Genomic DNA, 6,000 nt, shown 5'->3' with positions numbered 1-6,000 from the left:
AATCTTTCTTATTATTTACAAAGATTTTTCTTTAAGGGATGCTGTTCCAAATTGAACACCAAAGATGATCACATACAACTGACAGACAAAATGAGACATTTCTTTTTTATATATATAACCATATTTTATTCAAGACAACAGAAAAGACAGTGTGTACACTGTCTTTTCTGTATGTATGTCATATAACATTTTTGTCTTTTTATAACCCCCACCCTCCCACCCCCAGGACCACCATGGTCCTTCTGCCAATCCTCCCACATGCCAATCCTCCACAAGTGAAAAAGGTAGACGAGTGAATGAATAAAATAAATAAATGAAATGTAAATAAATAATTACATCAACAGAGAAATAAATAAGTGAATAGCAAAACAATACAGAAGAAAAGAAATAAAATAGAATAAAAACAGTAGAAAAAAAAGTCAAGCAGAAGAGTAAACATAAACAAATGCCTGATTAACAGATACCTGAACAGTAAACTTTACTAGGAGAGCCAGGGCTACTGACATACACCTTTATGTCACCCACCGCCACTCACATGTAGTGTATGGGAGGCAGGCAGCAGGAGGCGAGTGGTGTACAGGCGACAGACAGGTACAGGACCTTGGACAGTTTTACCTTTAATTAATTCTTCAATGTTAGATCTGATTAATCTCTCTCTAGTAACAGGTTATGTACCACAGGCTTTTAAGGTTGCTGTCATCAAACCTTTGCTTTAAAAGCCCACTTTAGATCCAGATGTGTTAGCTAACCTGTCATGATCCTCCTGCTCTGGTGCTCTGGCTCAATCAGCCAAATGATGAACAGCTGTGTGGAGAGCGCAGCTGGCTTGAATAGACAATCACTGCAGTATATAAGCCGGCCTTTTTACACAGTTCACTGCCAGCTCGTTGCTCCATGCTCATCTGCCAGACCTTGTCACACTCCGCCAAACCATGTATAGCCTTCTCCGTTTCCTGCATACCGTTTACTGGACTCCTTTTTCCCTTGGACTGTTACCTGTTTTCATGCCCTCGTCACATCTCTCCCTCGTCTCAGCCTGTTCTGCCCGTCTTGCCGCCCTTCAGTCTATGGACAATTCTCTGCACCTCCTGTGAGTTTTCTCTCCCTGTATTTTAGTTCAGTTTAGATTATTAGTTTATTTCGGCCTCCTGGTCCGCCCTTGGTTTAGTTTAGCTTATGTTCTCCTGCCCCTGCGTCCCTCCTGTCACTACTATTAAGAGTTTTCTGTTGATTCATTCTTGGTTTCATTAAACATTATTAATTTCACCCACCTGTCTATGCCTGCCGCTTGGGTTCTTCTCTGATTTTATGACATAACCAATATCCAACCTACCATTTCTCTCTAAAATTCTGGAAAGAACAGTTGCAAATCAATTATGTGAACACTTACAAAGGAATAACTTGTTTGAAGTGTTTCAGTCAGGCTTCAGAGTGCGTCATAGCACAGAAACGGCTCTGGTGAAAGTTACTAATGACCTTCTCATAGCATCAGATAATGGACTAGTCTCTATGTTTTGTTAGCTCTTAGTGCAGCGTTTGACACAATCGACCACAAAATTTTATTGCAGCGTCTTGAACATTTAATTGGCATTAAAGGGACAGCACTGGACTGATTTAAATCCTACTTATCAGATAGGTTCCAGTTTGTGCATGTCAACAATAACTCTTCTGAGCATACTAAAGTTAATCATGGAGTTCCTCAGGGTTCTGTCTTAGGACCGATACTTTTCACATTATACATGCTTTCTTTAGGCAATATTATTAGGAAACATTGTATTAATTTCCATTGTTATGCAGATGACACACAATCGTATTTATCTATGAAGCCAGATGAAACTGATCAGCTAGCTAGACTGCAAGATTGTCTTAAGGACATTAAAACCTAGATGATTTTTAACTGCCTATTGCTAAATTCAGACAAAACCGAAGTCATTGTATTTGGCCCCAAACGTCTTAGAAACTCTCTCTCACAGCAAATAGTTACTCTGGATGGCATCACATTGGCCTCCAGTACTACTGTGAGGAATCTTGGAGTTATTTTTAACCAGGACATGTCCTTTAACTCACTCATAAAGCAAGTCTGTAGGACTTCCTTTTTTCACCTGCGTAATATTGTAAAAATCAGGAACATCCTGTCTGAGTGATGCAGAAAAACTAGTTCATGCTTTTGTTACTTCCAGGCTTGACTATTGCAATTCCTTATTATCGGGTTGTCCAAATAGCTCTCTCAAACATCTACAGTTGATCCAAAACGCTGCTACGAGAGTACTGACAGGAGTTAGCAATCCTGATCACATCCATAGGCCAAAATATACTCTCAGTCGCAGCGACATCTGGTGGATAGACAGGAAAACCTCTATGACTAGCCTGTACATGCTTCAATCTGCCTGAAATTTTACATTTGTGATCAGAGTCCAACCTTCATCACATTCACAGTTGACAGCGATCATAATCATGTTTAATTTTTTGCACCAATGTAACTATGAAAATTTTTTTTGCACAAATTTGATCTGGCTTCCTCACGATTACATGATTATGATATAAAGAATCGCTCATCAGAATAGATCTTTACTGTCATCATCAGGTACCTGTACCTATGGCCGATGGGTAGGTGAGACGTCACGAGGCGCTGCAGCGCATCCCTCCCCACCCCCTCCCCCAACTGTGCTGATGCTGTTGTCGGCACTGTGTCCCTCCACCCTGACACCTGCTGGCTCTTAAAATCATTACACGTAAAATTTAAATTTAATGAAATAATTTTTTTACGTTTAAAATTTAATCATAATAATATATAACAATAGTAAAAGAGCAAGCAAAAATGGTTGTCATCATTTTTCCCAGAACAGAATAGTGCAACCAGAATGAGTGCAAGCAAAAAGAATAAAGTGACTGGTAAATGGAGGTTATTTAATGGTATATAAGTCCGACAGCTGATGGGGAAGAAATTGATTTTGTGGCGGAAGGTTCTGGTCCGTATGGACCATAGCCTCCTGCCTGAGGGAAGTGGCTCGAAAAGTTCATGTCCAGGGTGAGGAAGAGTCGGCTGCGATCCGGCCTGCACGCCCCTGAGTCTTGGAGACGTACAGGTCCTTGAGAGATGGGAAGCTGCAGCCAATCACCTTCTCAGCAGAGAGCACAATGCTCTGAAGTCCGTCTGTCCCTGGCAGTGGCCCCAGCGACCACACGGTGATGGATGAGATGAGGATGGACTTCATGATGGCGGTGTGTAGAACTTTGTATCGGGCTGGGACTGAGAGAGCTGAAATTTGGCCAGAATGTACAGCAGGCATGGGTGATCGAAAGTTATCAAAATGCTCCACAAAAGTCTGAGGGTGTGGAAATGGCAAGCCCTGGAAATGTACAACTCGCCATGAAACAACAAATGGTGTGTGACTGCCCTGAACATGCTCTAAACTGCATCAGACTTGACATGTATGATCAGAGTCCTACCCTGATGACATTCACATGTACATATACAACCATAGTCATAGCGCCACCTGTTGGATGGAAGGAAATGCTCTATAACTAGCCTGTACATGCTCCGATGTGCCTCAAACTTTACATCTGTGAACACAGTCCAATCCTGATCACATCCATGGGTCAATATACACTCTCGGTCGTAGCACCGCCTGGTGGATGGACAGGAAAAGCTCTATAACTCGTCTGAACATGCTCTAATCTGCCTACAATTTTACGTGTGATCAGAGTCCAGCCCTCATCACATCCATAGGATGACATACACTCTGTCTCACAAAGCCTGGTGGACATGCGTGGATTTGCCAACCAGCAAGGATGCGAGGACCCGTCCAACGCTGCTTGCTGCTTTAATTTTTTCTTCTTATTTTTCTGAAATTTGATTAACACACAAACATAAAAAGCAATATTATTTTAAACAACAAAACAACCTTTAATGACATTTTAGCCTTCATGACTTGCAGAACTTGTGGGAAAATGACCATTTATTTTTGCATCTGCTCTGGGAAGTTGATCTCAGACAGGAAAATATGTCTGGGCAACACAAAATATCCCTTGTATGGAGGACATCTAAATTTACATTGTGTGGCCCTGTATACTGTGTGGATGTCTGTCTTGTGAATCAAGTAGTCAGTAAGTTACACAAAGACAGATGCAAGCTTGAGGATTAAATGCAATGTCCTACTACTGTTGTTTTTGACAGTTTGTTCGATTAGTCTCTCACTATCTACAAACTCAGTCGTTCAAGTCCTTGTTGACCCCATTCAAAACATACAGCTTTCTTGCTTCAGTATTGTGCAGTTTCTCTGCAGAATAACATTAAAACTGGATCTTAATTCAAGGTTTGGAACAGTGAAAATGTGACGTTTTACAGTGTATTTCCCTTGAAGGAATGACAGTGTGTTTACTGAACTTTGGATTCAGTGGTAGATGTTTAACTTTTGGATCTGTAATGCGTCATTGATAACATTTTTGTTTAGAGACTGATAAAGATTAATAGCCTGTTTTATAGGGTTCAGCTCCATATTCAACAGAGCTAACTTAGGCTTGTTTCATTCTTTATGTCAGTAGCATTTTGCATTTGGTTGTGGTGCGCATTCCACATAAGTGCTGATTCCAGTTAACCTGTGCTGCATGTCATTCCCAATCCTCTCCCCTCATTTCCTGTATATAAAGAAAAAAGATGATCTGTCTGGAGAGAGTGTACATACTTCTCATTCCTGGCTGTAGCTGCCTGCTTTTGCCGAGTAACGTTCTTCCTCATCTGAAAGCAATGCATTTTTGGCAAAAGTCCTATAGACATAGATAGATCAGGCTGTTTGCAAATCCTGAGAAAGTTTTTCCACTAGCGTTAACACAATGATGCCTGAGGGAAAAGTGTTGCAGTTGGTGATGTGACATGAGTCTTGGGAAGGAAACCATGAAGATATTTTTGAGGTAGACAGATTTCGCAACTATTTCATACTTCCTTGTTGCGGGTGCGGCTTGACAGGACAGAACACTCTCAGGGAGTATCAGAGTTAAGCAAGTCACAGTGACGAGGCATTTCTGGTCTTAAGTCTTAAAAAATAAATCCTGGATGTTGGAGCATGTTGTGGACCTAGTGCAAGTAGCCTAGCATTAGAGGTTTAGGAGCAGAATATCGATAAAGATGGAAATAGCAAAACAAAAAACAACAAAAATTAATAAAAAACTAACTAAAAAATAACTTAAATGTCATCCTGTGAACAAGAAGCTCTTAATACAATATAAGATCTCAGTGTTGGTCCCTCTTACTAAAGCATATAGGCTAACAAATAGGCCTCTGTTTGTTTTATACAAATATACGTATACGAATCTAAACACTTTTTACTGTTTGCAGAGAGTCACATGGAGTGTTACCATTTACTTGAACAAAGAAAATTATAGATACTTACTCTGTCATGTGTGAAAGTGTAAGAGTAGGATTTTTGAGGGAAGATACCCTCTGATATGGGATAAGAAGCTCATCAGACATTGATGAACACCCAGCATGTCCAGTGCCAGCTCTTTGATGACTTATGTAGACATGTTATGTTCATCTGATATAAAGATACCATAGCTTCCCAACACTGAAAACATATCATTATCTGTTTAAAAGGCCAACTGTCTGACTTCTTGTCAAGGTATTATTGTTATGCTGTATTAGCTATAAGCTTGAATTCTCGCTATTTAGCTTGAAATTTTCACTAATGTACAAAAATCATCCCTGGTAATAGCAGATTTTACATTAGTTTAATGTGAAGAACTAAAGTATCAGTGATAATAAAGTTATAGTAAAGTTCTAATTCTTGTCCCAGGTCCATCAGTTCTTTAAAAAATGACAATAAAATGTCAGCTGAATCATATAAAATAAAAAAAATCTGTATGTCAACATTTAAATTGCAACTAATAGAAGAGCAACATCAAAACATTAAAATGAAGCTAATATTGTACATGATAGATTTGTATCACTCAAACTAAACTTAATAAGGCATTTTTGTACCCGTTATGTTGATATTCTTGTGA

The sequence above is a fragment of the Acanthochromis polyacanthus genome, chromosome 5, assembly GCF_021347895.1.
Source record: "Acanthochromis polyacanthus isolate Apoly-LR-REF ecotype Palm Island chromosome 5, KAUST_Apoly_ChrSc, whole genome shotgun sequence".
In the NCBI taxonomy this organism is placed as follows: Eukaryota; Metazoa; Chordata; class Actinopteri; family Pomacentridae; genus Acanthochromis; species Acanthochromis polyacanthus.
This window is presented reverse-complemented; position numbering follows the sequence as displayed.